Raw genomic sequence first — 15,448 nt, forward strand, 5'->3', positions numbered from 1 at the left:
TTTCTGTCTCATGGTTATTGCTACAAATCTTTTCTTATCCTTTTGCTTTAAAGTGCATTTTTCTGTAGACAGCATGTAACTGAGTCTCCTTTTATATCATCTAACAATGTATGCCTTTCGAATGGCATTTTTTCATTTACATTTAATGTAATTGTTGGTATGAATGGATATATGGTTGTTGGTTTTAAAACATCTGCTTTCTACTTGTCTAATGTCTTTTATTGTTCTTCTATTGCCTTCCTTTGTGCTAAATATTTTTTATTAAATTATTGTAATTTATTATTTTCACTATATTTAAAATTTTTATTTTCTTAGTAGTTACAGTAGGGATTACAGTATACATCTTATCACAGTATACTTCATATGAAATACCAATATGCCTCCTTTGACTCACCCTTCCTTTGGGCTATTATTGTCATATAGATTATGTCTTACAGGTTATTAATTTAAAAATACAGTATTGTAAAATAAATTATTGCTTTATACTACCTTACGTATTTTAGAGATGTTAAGAAAAAATAATTAAAAAATAAAGTCATGCATTTGCAGTAGTACATATGCACTATTTCTAGTCTTCAATATTTCATCCTGGGATTTAAGTTACCTTTGGGTGCTACTTCCTGTTAGCTGGGAAAACTTCTTTTAGTAGTTCTTGAAAGGCAGATCTGCTGCCAACACATTTTCTAAGTCTTTTTCTAGCTGGGAATATTCTTACTTCTCTTTCATTTTGAGGAGTGGTTTTCTAATGTATAATTTTGGCTGACATTTTTCCTTTTAGCACTCTAAATATGTCTTTTCAATGCCTTGTGGCCTTCCTTATTTCTGATGAGAAGACAGCATTAACTGTATTATTTTTCTCTTGCCATAATGAGTCCTTTTTCTCTTGATGTTTTTCTAAATCTTTATCTTTTAAAAAATTAACTAGATGTGTCTAGGTGTGCTTCTCCTAGTGTTTACCCAACTTGGGTTTATTAAGCTTCTTAGATTTGTTAATAAGTATTTTTCATCAAATTTTAGAAGTTTTCAGCATTTATTTTTTCAAAAAATGTTTATAGTCCCTCTCTCTTATTCTTGTAGGACTCTTAATCCCCACAAATTGATACGCTTGCTATTGTACCATATATCTATGAGTCTTTGTTCATTTTTATTCAATTTTTTATCTTTGTTAATACTGAATCATTTATATTACTCTGTCTTGAAGGTTACTAAAGCTTTCCTCTGCCATCTTAAATTTGCTATTGCAGAGAGATAAAAATTTTAAGTTATTAATAACTTCTGATAATAATTCTGACCAAAATTTCTATTTGGTCCTTTAAAAAAAATAATGTATATCTCTTTACATACATTTCTACCAATATCTTGAAAGCAGAGTTTAGGCCTGATTGAATTTTATAGCCAATTAAATACCAGTCATTTGAATCAAGACCAATGACCAAAAATCAGTAGGAATACTATACAGTGAAATCAAAATAATAGGAAATCCAGGAGTTGGAGTTATCAGATACTGATTTTAACTCTAATTAATACACTCAAGGAATTAAATAACAAGCAGGAGAATAACAGAGAACTAGGAAATAAGGAATCAAGGAAAGAACTTTAAATGTAAAATATAATTGAAACTATTGAGACACTTTAATAGCAAATAGACAAACGTGAAGTGACAATTAGCTGGAAGAAAGCAGCCAGGTGAAAAGTGGGTAGAAAATATAGACAAAACTTTAGAGACATTTGAGACACGATGAAAAGGTCACACATATATGTAATTAGATTTCCAGGAGAGGAGAAACACTGGAGCAAAAGCATTATTTAAAGAGATGATGGCCAAGAATTTTCAAATGTTATAAAAGGCATCTGTCCTGAGATTCAAGGAGCACTAGAAACCAAAATAATGTGAATACAAAGAAAACCAAATTCAAGCACCTCACAGCCAGCCCACTGAGACCCAAAGTCTTAGGAGTAGTTAGAGGCAAAACAAAATGATCTAAATTCAAAGCTGCCTGGAACCTCTGGCTAGGGGAAGGCAGTCTCAGATGAGTGCGAACAAAGAAGTTTTCAGGGCCAGGCAAGGGTCTCTGTCCCACGGGCTAGAAAATCCTTTCCCCCACCTTGAGACCACTGGTTTTGTGGCTGGAGGGAACTCTCCTCATGCCCTCTGGAAGCCTTGGTAGGGTTAAAGGGAATCCCAACAGAAGCAGACAAACCAGAGGGAAATAACACTGCCAAGGCGCTGACCATAGCATTGGCATTGGAACTATCATCCACAGACATAGGCCAGCACCTGTGGGATAAACTCTAGATAAACAGAGCTGTAGGGGCTTGAGAACAATAACAAAGGTTTATCCCTCACTGGAGTCAAGGAAGGAAAGGAAAGAGAGAGTACATTTGTAAAAGGGAAGAAATGTTGCTGAAAACTGGTATCTAAAGAAACTGGGAGCTGCAAATGTCCAAATTTGGAGGGGAATATAATTGGAGAAGGAAATGGCAACCCACTCCAGTGTTCTTGCCTGGAGAATCCCAGAGACTGTGGAGCCTGGTGGGCTGCCGTCTATGGGGTCGCACAGAGTCAGACACGACTGAAGCGACCTAGCAGCAGCATAAGCCAATAAATTCAAGAATTCATGTGAATCACAAATAGGATAAAAGAAAAGAAAACTGTGCTAAAGCACATCATAGTTAAACTTTGGAAAATTAAAGACAAAACAGACACCTTGAAAGCAGCTGAGACAAACATTCCCTAGAGGGGACATCAGTTTGGAAGACAGCGCCTCGCCTGGAGCCAGGCAGGGCAGATGCAGACCACTTTTTCAAATGCGGAAAGAAAGAACTGTCATCCGTGAATTTCATATTCAGGAAAATCATCTTTTAGGGATGAAGAGGAAATAAAGACATCCCCAGGTGAAAGAAAAATAAGAGAATTAGTCACATAAAGACCTATGTTTAACAACTGGCTAAAGGAAAATGTTCAAACGGAAAGGAAATGAGGAGAGAAGAAATTTTGGAGCGTTAGGAATGAAGAAGGAATAACACTGACAACAAAAAAAACCCCCAGAAACACCGGTGCGTACAAGAGACCGTCCTCCTCTTTGAGTTTTATAAATGATATTTGATAATGGAAACAGAAGCTGTAACACTTGATGTTCGAGATCATGGTACTCAGAAGTGGGGACAGTCAAGACACCTCAGTGACGGGGGGCTTTCACACCTCACTCCGCAGGTAAAGTGTGATGGTGAGCAGGCTTACAGGGGACAGCAGGTCCCACGTGTGTAGTGCCATACCTAGAGCCGTCACCGTGCAGAGCACCGCACAAAAAGCACGCTCACAAACGGCGTAAGTAAATCAAGATGACAAAACTGTAAAAATGAAGAACATATTCTTGTCTCCAGGGCTTAGGACTGGGTGGGGTGGGCAGCAGTACAGGGTGGGAGGCGTTCCAAAAATACAGCACCAGGGATTCTTGTGGTGAGGGCACTCTTCCGTGTGTTGACTGTTGCCATAGCTGCATGGACCCACGCATGTGATAAAACTGATAGGGACACACACACACACACACACACATCACAGTGCATCTGAATAAAATCAATGTATCAGCATCACTACAAGCCCCACACCATGATTGTGATGCCTAGTTTTCGAAGATCTTGCCATAAGGGAAACGAGGGGCAGGGTAGACAGATCTCTCTTATTATTTCTTGCACCTGCATGTGAATCTATAATTGCCTTCAAATTTAAAAGTTACTCCCCCTCCTCCCTCCAACATGAAAGCAAAAGACTTAAAGGCAGGAAGGGAACTATAGCATTGCTTAGGAAGTGGTAAAATATTTATAAATAAGCCAAGGAAGCATGTTGTAATATCTAGAGTAACTGTTGAAAGAACAATAAAAGACTGTAAAACTATCAAGTAGAGAAAGATAAGAAATGATTTTTATGACATACTAATGCATGTACATGGGATCTAGAGAGATGGTATTGTGGACCTGTTTGCAGGGGAGGAGTGGAGATGCAGATGTAGAGAAAGGACTTGTGTGCGCAGTGTGGGAGGGAGAGGGCGGGAGGAAAGGAGAGGTGGCGTCAGCGTCTGTACACTGCCAGGTGTAAGACGCAGAGCTGCAGAGCAGCTGCTCAGCAGCACAGGAGCCCAGGCTGGCGCTCTGTGATGGCCTGGAGAGATGGGATGAGGGGAAGGGAAGGAAGTTGGGAGGGCGGGGAATGTGTGTAGAATTATGACGGATTCGTCTTGTTGTATGGCAGAAACAAACAGCATTGTAAAAATTAAAAAAACAAAACAATTTTTTTATTATTTTTAAAAAACCGGTTGAATCAGACCAACATGAAGAATGGAAGGAGGAAAATGAAGAAGAGAACAGGTGCAGCAAATAGAAAATAAATTATAAAATGTTTGGTTTAAACCCATGTAAAATAGTAGTTATGAAAATGAAAAACTGAAAATGCTCCAAATAAAAAGGTCATGATTGTTACATGGAATTTAAAAATGATTTAAAAAGAAAACAAAAGATTTACACCTCAGATTAAAGGAAACCGAGAACTTGAAAGTTACTTCTTTAAAGAAGCCGGTCAAATTGGTAAATCCCTGGCCAGACAGAGCATACATTACCAACATTAAGGACTAAAGGGGGACATTACCACAGAAACATAAGAGATGTGGGTTCGATCCCTGGGTCGCGAAGATGCCCTAGAGGAGGGCATGGCAGCCCATTCCAATATTCTTGTCTGGAGAATCCCATGGACAGAGGAGCCCCGTAGGTGGGCTACAGTCCATAGGGACACAAAGAATCGGACATGCTGAAGCAACTTCGTGGCATGCACACGTAGGTTTATAGGGTAATTGCTTTGTCTGTAGAAAATGTTCTCTAACACATTTGAAGGTGGATTGAACATCAGGTCAGCAACCTAGTATCAAGTGATGTTGCAGGGAAGAAGCTTTTTATTAGTGTACTCGAAACTTGTCTCTAAATTTGAGATTGTTTCCCCAAAGCCATGATTTTACAAAAGAAAGGATGTGGCCAATTTGGAAAGCTGCATATAAGTCAGTATGTTAGGAATGGAAGATGCATTTGAAGAACTAGTGGGTGCTGAATGTAGTGCCCGATGATCGTATCTTTGATGTTTTAGGATCTTAGGGAGACAAATGTTATGGTCCAGATTGCATCTTAGAAACCATCATTCCTGCAGCTTGAGAGAGGATTTAATGAAGAGGATGGAGACACGCTAACAAGACAGGAAGACTGTTAGTAAAGCAAGTGCCAGGCTGTCAGATCAGAACTCAGGGAGCTGTGCTCATTGAACAGGACAGTTGGAACCCAGCGAGAGACTGTGGGAGGAAGGTCTCCTGGGAACTGAATTGGAACAGGATAAGGAGAACAGGGCAGATAAGGAGATGGATGCTTCGACAATTGGGTATAATGACAGTAATTTGGGGTCTTTCATATTTTTGTATGCCTGGGCTTTGTGCATTTTTAAATCATTCAGAGAAGTGAAATTCTACTGCATGCATGTCCAGAGCCCTCGCACTGTGTCAGGGAAGCATGTCCCTGGCTGGCAGAATGATGCGAGAGCCTGGGGTTGGGAGGCTGTGAGCACGAGAGGCCTGGAGAGAGACTGCTTGGTGTCTGGCTCTGCTCATGATGTTTGTGGGAGGTCTTGGGACCACGCCAGCCAGGGCCAGGGTGACAGGTGTCTAATGGCATTCCTTGGAGGTCGGTGCCTGAGGGCAGAGACGTGCATCTGAGCCTGGGGAGCAGAGGTGAGGTTGAATGATAAGTCAGCCAGCTGGAGGCCCAGAGGACAGCAAGAGAGAGAGAGAGGGTCATTTGCAGAGCTGCCAGTGGTGGCATGATGTGCGCCCTGCTCAGATGGGATGCTCCTTGCCCTGTTCCCCAGGTTATGCCCCTCTGTTCTCTGCTTATCCAGGCAGCAAGGAACACACTGCGGACTTCTCTGTTCCAAGAACTGGCTGGGCATTTGAGAGACACTATGAGCTTAATCCCTGCAACAAGCCACCTTGTTGGAAGGATATTATCCAGACTTTCTAGATAATAGATAGAAAAGAAACCTCAGGCTAAGCCACTTGCTTGAGTGGGAGACCCAGTATTGTCTGACTTCAAAGCCCCAGAACTTGCATCACTAGTGCTGTGGCTCAGAGTTACTTAAGCAAGAAAGGATGCAGAGTGATGTCAGAAGAAAAATGATGGAATATTTTCTTCCTATAATGTAGTTGGAGTCCCAGGTGGCTCAGGGGTAAAGAATCTGCTTTCCAATGCAGGAGATGCAGGAGACATGGATTCAGTGCCTGAGGAGGAAACAGCACCCCACTCCAGTACTCTTGTCTGGGAAATCCCATGGACAGAGGAGCCTGGTGGGCTACAGTCCATGGGGTCACAAAAAGGTGGGCATGACGAGCGGCTGAGCACGCATAATGTAATTAGAATTGAAAAGTTTGGTAGGTAGCTGTGAAAGCTTGCCATCTTACTATTAATCAATAATGTCTCCTAGAAATTATTTATTGATGTATGATTGATTTGCAACATCATGTTATTTTCAGGTGATTTTCAGTGATTCAGTTATACATATTCTAGACTTTTAGAATTTCAGGACTAGATGGACTGAGTTGCCAATATATCAGTCTTCTCTGTAACCAGTTGTGAAATTGCCACCCAGAGAAGTGAGGCAAATTTGGCAAGAATACTTAGATCCTTGGATACGAAAACTCAGATGGGCCCTTTGAATTTTGTTGAGTGAAACCACAAAGGCATGGTTACCTTTATCAATGGTGCTTTTTCTTTTTCATGAATCCATTGTTTCACAGAGAATGTAAAAAAAATAATAAAGCAAATAAAACTTGAAAAACCCTAGCATACATTTTTACATAGTACCCATATAATATTTTATAAACTTGTTTGTGACATATGGATCATAGTAAAGCATTTCATAAAAACTGGGTTCTCTCTTATAACAATTAGTTTAATGATTCTTAACAATTACATTGGAGAAATATTTATTTTATGGCATTACCATAAATAAACATACCGTAAAATAAATTCTCTCCCTATGGCAGCAAAAACAGGTGGCAGCTGGTTTGTGCATTTCTGTGATTTTTTGGTATAGTTAGTTGGTTTACCTTGATTATTATGATTTCAGATACTGAATGAATCTTACGTCCACTGAATGAAGACATGGAAATTATAGAAAGTGTGGCTGGTTTTGCTTAAACTACTGGTTCCTTCACTCCTTTGCTGACCTTGCATCCGTACACTTAGACGTCACCCCCCTTAAAATGGGTGGGTACACCACTATCCTGCTTTCCAGGCATGGGAAGGACCCCCTACACTCCCACTGCACATTGCAACTGACTCTTGGTATTGTCAGGCTTCAGACTTTTTGCCAATCTAGTGATAAAATCAACATTACTGTAGTATTGATCGGAATTCCCTTGCTTATTAGGGAGATTGAACATGTTTTCACATGTTTTTCTCTCGTAGGAAGCACCATTGAAATAGTTTGCCCACTTCTCTACTGGATCATTTGCCATTTTTGTTATTTTTTATACTGGGAATATACTCACATGTTTTAGGAAAAAGTATTTGCTCCAGGATGTATGCAAAATGTCTTATTTCAATATGTATTGTCTTTTCACATCTTCATAGTAATTTTAAGACCCAATGGCCAACCACTTCCTTAACAGAATGTGCTTTTAGCATCTAATGAAGTTTACCTTTTCTAGGTAAAAGTCAACTACATCATCTTCAGTTGAGTTCAGTTGCTCAGTCGTGTCCGACTCTTTGCGACCCCATGAACCACAGCAGGCCAGGCCTCCCTGTCCATCACCAACTCTTGGAGGTTACTCAAACTCATGTCCATTGAGTCGGTGATGCCATCTAACCATCTAAAACATCCTCTTAGTAAAGTTTATTAGTTTTGCTTTCAATATTTATTTCATAAATAAATTTACCTTAAAATGACTTAATATGTCACATGAAATGGGGATATTAGTTCCCTTTTTCCCGCATATAAAAGCAATTGCTTTCTGCACCATTTTCCCTCCATCTCCAGCACCACTCTGTCACGATTAGACTTCTGTGTTTGTGTAAGTCTGTCTTCTATTTGTTTCTCTCTGCACCAGTGAAATGTGTCCTAATCATGTCGTTTATAATATGTCTTGATATGTTGTCAGGCATATCCCTCCACCTTGTCTCTTCAACAATGATCTTTTTGACTGTTGGCAATAAGTAAATTTCAAAACCAGCTTAATGCAGAAAATGACCTGTTGGAAATTTGTGTGCATTTGTGTTGAATAAAATGGGCAATCCAAGGAGAATCAACATACTTTTCATATTGTCTTCTGTTCATGGGATTCTCCAGGCAAGAATACTTGCCTTCCTCCAGGGGATCTTCCCGACCCAGGGATGGAGAAGAGCCTGGCGGACTCCAGACCATGGGGTCACAAAGAGTTGGACACTTATTCTACATTGTCTTACTATTCAAGGATCTCACTTTCTTTGTTCAGATCTTCTAAATTTGTACATCTTCTGTTGTATTTATTCCTAGATATTCTACAACTTTTGTTTCTATTGTAGGAGGAACTTAACCCAGGATGTTAGTTCATTTGCTTTATTTTTATTTCAGTATAGTTGGATGTTTTTTTACCATCCTATGTTGTGCTTTTAATATCTCCTTTTTCCTTTCCTTCCTTTTTCTTTCAGATTGATTGAAACTTTAAACTTCTCATTCCTTTTCTTTCTCTCCCAATTCCTTCAGAACATACACATAGCTGTCTGTCACTATCTGTGTGGGGACTCATGCCAGAACCCATGGAGGGCACCACAATCTGGGGATGCTCATGCCCTGTGGTTGGCCCTCTGTTATCTGCAGGTCCTGTATCCAGGAATTCAACCAAGTTTGTGATCACTAGTTATTTGGATCCATAGGTGTGGAACCATAAATAGAGAAGGTGGAGTGTTTATTGAAAAAAATCCACATTTAAGTGGACCCACACAGTTCAAATCTCTGTTGTTTAAGAGTCACTATGCATTAGGGATTATCCTGGGTATTTTGAAAGGGAAGATTCCCTGGAGAAAGGAATGACTACCCACTCCAGTATTCTTGCCTGGAGAATTCCATGACAGAGGAGCCTGGCAGGCTACAGTCCATGAGGTCGCAAAGAATCGGCACGACTGAGGAAGTAACACTTTCAGTTTCACTTTTTCACACAGTTCAAACCCTTGTTGTTCAAACCCAGTGATTTTTCCAGATATTTTAAAAGGGACAATGAACAAAATGTATAGGTCACCAAATATCTGCCTTACTCATAAACAACACAAAGATTTAAGATAAGTATGCTTTTGTTTTTTGGTTCAGATATTTTAGATTAATTCTACTTTTAAGCACCAGTTTTTAGTATTGTTGTTGTTATTTTGCCATATAGTCAATGGTTATTCAGATCTACCTGTTACATTTATAAATACATTTCTTGTTATTCCTTCTTGCTGGTCAGTTATCCAAGTTTATAGTCCTTCTGTTTAAAGAACATCCTTTAAAATTTTCTTTACCAAATGTTTATAGATCAGTTGTTGTTTATATGAGAAAAATTTCTGTTTCTCTCTCTCTCTTTTTTTTTAAGTGATTGAACTTTAAAGGGAGTTTAACTATATGTACATTTCTAGATTGGCAGTTCTCTCTTGCCAACACTCCAGTGGTATCCTTTGGCTTCCCTTGTTGCCAAGTCAACTGTCAGTGTAACTGCCATTTATTTTTTCTGTTTTTGCTTTTTTCTCCCTAATTTTCAAGTCTTTATCACTGGTGTTCTGAAATATCAATACTTTGGATCTGGGTATAAATTTTCGTTTTTAGTTTTCTTGGGCTACCTGAATCTCAAGAAAGATGTCTTATAATCATTTCTAGAATATTGATATTATCACCAATAAAAACATTGCTTCATTTCTCTCTTATAGACTCAAAGTAAATGTGTGTAAAACCATGACAATCTATCCTTCATATCTTAGCTCATCTTCAAATTTAACATCTTGTTTTCATCCTGTGTGGCAGTCTCAATAATTTCTTCAGATTTAATTTTCAGATAAATAATTCTGTCTTCAGCTGTATCTAATCTGCTAATACTTTTTGAATTTCAGAACTAGAGAATAGTTTCAGAAATTTGGTACGCTTCTTTCTTTTTCCAGTATACCTGGAGAAAGAATTTCTTTCTTTGCCATATTTTACCATCAACTTGTTTTTACTCATTCTGCTATATTTCCTTTTACATTTTATGACGTTCCTTTGAAATTTATCTGTGCGAATTCTTTGAGAACTGAGTGAAAATTGGATTTCCTGGAAAGGATTGTCTTTCCTTCTAAGCAATTTTGAATATTACTAACCTGAGACCACTTGAATTTCTGGCTTGACATTGTTCAGAACATAGGGACAGCTGGAATTTGAGTTGAAAATGTGTGTGAAAGCCAGCAGAGATGATGAAATATCAAGGGAGGTATTGTCCCCTTCTGCGTGGTGCTAAAACCAAGGTAGGCGAGCTTCCCCTTTGTCCCTCTGCGTGATGTCATTTGTTTCTAAGTTGCCCTATCCCTTGAATTTTGACTTTAAGTGGGCATATATTTGATGCTCCAACTTGGGAGATTACTTTATCTCTTGTTCTTGTGCTCCATGTGTGGAAATAAAATCAGAAAGTTGATTTCAATAGTATTCCTCCAGTGCTTCTGGGGGAAAAGGGCTTAAGTGCCTGCTTACATCTGTGGATTCTTTTCACACTTCATTACCTGCTTCTGAGCAATGCTTTAGAACATAGTCTTAAAAATGTTTTATACTGAATTGCGTGTGTGTGGAAAGTTATCTCAGGTCATCCTGTCGTACAGTGTCCTTCAGAACAATTTTCGTGGCTCTCAAAAATGGAAAATTTAATTAATCATACTCCCAGCTTATCACACATTGTAACCCTTATACCACCTCATTGCAATTGTTCTTATCCTACAGACAATAATTCTGATATTTTTAATATATATTTTGGGAGTATTCTTTCAAACTGTGTTATTGGTATTGTTGTGATTGGCATGTATTTTTAATTTATCCACATGATATCATAATATCTATTTTGTTTATTACTTTTTTTCCCACTAAGAACTATTTGGTTTAGAGATTTCTCTATGTTTATTATGTACATCTAATTGGAAAAGCTATGACAAACCTAGGCAGCATATTAAAAACAAAGATATCACTTTGCCAACAAAGATCCATAAGTCAAAGCTATGGTTTTTTCAGTAGTCACGTACAGATGTGAGAGCTGGACCACACAGAAGGCTGAGCGCTGAAGAACTGATGCTGGAGAAGACTCTTAAGATTCCCTTGGACAGCAAGGAGATCAAACCAGTCAATTCTAAAGGAAATCAACCCTGAATATTCATTGCAAGGACTGATGCTGAAGCTGAAGCCCCAATACACTGGCCACTTGACTTGAAGAGCTCATTGGAAAAGACTTTACTGCTGGGAAAGACTGAGGGCAGAAGGAGGAGGAGGAGACAGAGGACGAGATGGTTGAATGGCGTCACTGACTCAACGGACATGAGTTTGAGCAAGCTCTGGGAGACAGTTAAAGACAGGGAAGCCTGACGTGCTGCAGTCCAGGTGATCGCAAAGAATCGGACATGACTTAGCGGCTGAAGGTCAACAATTGGTTCTTCTCACTAATGGGTTGGCCCAAAAGTTCATTTAAATTTTTCATAAGATGGTACAGAAAAAACCCAAACATTTTGGCCAATCCAATATTAAATAATTCTCCGTGGAAGTTATCTACCACGTTTACATACCTACTCTTCTAGGAAAGATTCCTTTTTGGCCCCCAACTTCCAGCATTATAAGGATGCTGCAAGAAGCATACTAACATGTGAGTGCTTGAGATCTGCTGGGTTGCAACTGAAGAACTGCTATACTCTCTTGACTAATAGTGCTAGATTGAGCTCTGTAGCAAAACCAGTCTATACTTCCACCAGTATTTTAGGAAGGGATTTACATCTCACATTTCTACTAATGCTTGGCTCTATCTTGCTTTCAAATTTATCTATTAACTTTGTTCATGGTTTTTGCCATTCAGATCAGATCAGATCAGTTGTTCAGTCGTGTCCGACTCTTTGCGACCCCATGAATAGCAGCACGCCAGGCCTCCCTGTCCATCACCAACTCCCGGAGTTCACTCAGACTCATGTCCATCGAGTCAGTGATGCCATCCAGCCATCTCATCCTCTGTCGTCCCGTTCTCCTCTTGCCCCCAATCCTTTCCAGCATCAGAGTCTTTTCCAATGAAGAAGTAATTTTAGTATGATCTGATAATAATGTGTTGGCGATTGTTTCATATTTAAGTTTTATGCTTTTGTCATTCTTCTAGATCATTAAGGTATGGCCCTACATTTTCCTCAATTAACTGTAAATTTTTCTCTTCCACACTGAAATACTTAATTCCTCTAGAACTCTGTTAGCTCTTGTTACTGTGCACTTAGGTTACCACTGAGGAACTGAATTTTAATTTTATTTGCTTTTAATTAATTTAAATGTAAAATCTGAAATAATGTAAAGTGTTTTCCATCACATATAACTGTTTTGATAGGCATGCACTTAACTATTTCATTATGTAAGATATTTCTGTTTTAGTGTGGTGTGTCGTCAGGCACATGCATCATTTCTATTATTATGTGTAAACTTATTATAGACCTGTTAATGATTGGTGTCAACCAACTGGTTTAGTTAAAAAGATTTTTTTTTTTTCTATATGCTGTTGTAGCATTGTAGTGTATTTATTTGAACACATTATGAAAAAGGAAGAGCTAGTCTGATACTTGTGCAAATTGTAATTAATAAATACATTTTAAAGTTATTACTATTTAGTCAATGTATTTAACTTATTTTTTGAATCTAAAAATAAGTATTACCAGATGTTTGCATTTAAAAGGAAACCAAACCACTGATGCAGAATCAAGTGGAGATGTGGATGTGTATAACAATAAGAACCAATTAAAAAAAGAGAGAGTTAGAGACTGGAAAACATATGTAACAAAGTTTGTGATGAATGACAATTACAGATTGCCCTAGCACAGCAAAAAAAATAAAATTTAAACATAAGAAGGATGATAATGTTAAGAGACATTTTCAGCAAATATAAAAATGATAAGAAAAATAATCTATAAGAATTAATCACTTGAAATCAGAGTTAAATGACAAACACAAAAAATTTAAATGATTTTAAAGAGAAACTGGACTTACAACTTTTGCCATCTATAGAATAGCTTAAATTCTTGCACAGAAAAAAAAGAAAGATTTTAGATAGAAAGATGGTAAAAGAAATTATTGAGCTATAGAAACTTTCTTAGAAAATTATAAAGCAAATACATAGTACAGATATTTTATTATAAGTGAAAACCTTCATTTAAGCTATCAAATAATTGGTCACAAAATACAATACTCCCTTAAGAATATCAACACCAATTGACTCAACAGTTGAAAATCTGTAAACACAGGTTCTAGCTTTAGAGGTGGCGTTACCTGCTATGAAATGCTACTCAACTAATATTTTTTGTATATTTTATCTCAGAGAACTTCCAAGTTTATATGGCAATACTGTCAATTCACAATCCAGAAAACTGAATTTGTGGCATAGATAATATTGAATTTTTTACACTTTTTCTAAGTGTAATTTCTGATAGACATGGAGAAATTAATTCCAATGAAAACAGTGTTCCAGCCATATTAGGTTAAAAATCTGGATTTCTGAGAATTTTAAAGCAAGAGATTAATATTTCTCTTATGGTTTCATTCTACAGTTTGATAAATATTGAAAGTATCTTTGCTCAACTTTTTGAAGCTTTTAATTAAAAGATCATGAATATATCTATTAATTTCTTTCAGTACCTAAGTGCAAAGGCTATGGATCATCCATGGTTTATGAAAGGGTTGAAAGAAATAGAAGAAAATTAATTTAAGAACCTTGTGTTACTTGTTGATGCTAGTGGAATGAGTGTTGGGAAAGTTTTTACAAAAATCAATTTACAGTTAACTTCAATATAAGATTTCTTGAAATAAAGTTAATGATTACCATAAATTAGATAACCAAAGGAAGAACTTGCCTTATGGAGAAAATGTTTGTGTGTGTTGGCCTTGTGTTCAGCATTAATGAATCAATAATGTATATTAACTGAGCTGTCTTTAAACAGAAGTGCATGCAAAATCAAGTTATATATTGATCAGTTGATAAAATTGTTGTAACCAGAGTTTCATAGGAGTTTAAGCCTGTATTTCCTCTAAAAGCAATAATTCTGTATTTGCCACCTCAGTTCTCATGCTGAATTTGTAGAAAACAACTGTCTTGAACAATGATGACTGACAACAGAAGTCACTGGTTTTTGCTGGTATTTGAAAATGCTATTGAATTTTGTAGATGAACCTTGTGTACAGGATAGTTGCTAAAAACTTGTTAATTTTAATAGGTTATCTGATACTTTTCCTGCATTGGTAGTCATGTCACATGCAAATAAGCATAGTTTTACGTTTTCCTTCCCAATCCTATACCAACACTAGGTTAAATGGTAGTGGTGATTATGACTATTACTTTTGATTACTGGTTTAAATCAAATGCATCAAAATTTTCTTCATCAAGTGAATATAAATTTTTGATGAAAAATATGAAGTTGTGTTCTATTTACAGGTTACCATTTTTCATTTATTTAAATAGTCATAGCATATTTGTCCTTAACATATTAACATGGCAGATTACATTATAGATTTTCTTATATTGAAGTGTACTTCTGTTCCTAGCATTTCATGGCAATATTTTAAACATTCTAATGGATTTAGTGACCCCAGGGACGGGGGAGCCTGGTGGGCTGCCGTCTATGGGGTCGCACAGAGTCGGACACGACTGAAGCGACTTAGCAGCAGCAGCAGCAGTTTATTTAAGATTTTTGCACCCTCACTCACACATGAAATGGACTTATACATTTTTCTTTGTTTGCATGGACTTTATTTCATTTGGGTACCAAGAATATAGAAACCTCTCAAAATGAATGGGGCTATTTTTTTAAAAAATCTAAAGCAACAATTTCCTCCGGCTTGGTAACTGCCATCTAGAATCAAATTTGTAAGTTAACTGTATCAGGTGATAATCGGAGGCAGTGTAGAACAAAGTCATCTTTAGTGTTTTACTGCCATCAGTGCTGTTGATGTTTATTCTAAACACTAAAACACTCCTTTTAGACTGCAACATCTTGCCTTTCTACAAAACACTTTTAAAAACTGTTTTCTTATTGGCTTAAAAATATAAACTTTTTCATAGATGCATTTTATGGTTAATATAATTTAAGTGATTGTCACTTTTAATTGAGTTTTCTCTTTAGAACTTACTTTTAATTGAGAAAAAGATTCTCCAGAAGAGCTGAGATA

Source organism: Bos javanicus, chromosome 4 (genome assembly GCF_032452875.1).
Source record: "Bos javanicus breed banteng chromosome 4, ARS-OSU_banteng_1.0, whole genome shotgun sequence".
Taxonomy (NCBI): domain Eukaryota; kingdom Metazoa; phylum Chordata; class Mammalia; order Artiodactyla; family Bovidae; genus Bos; species Bos javanicus.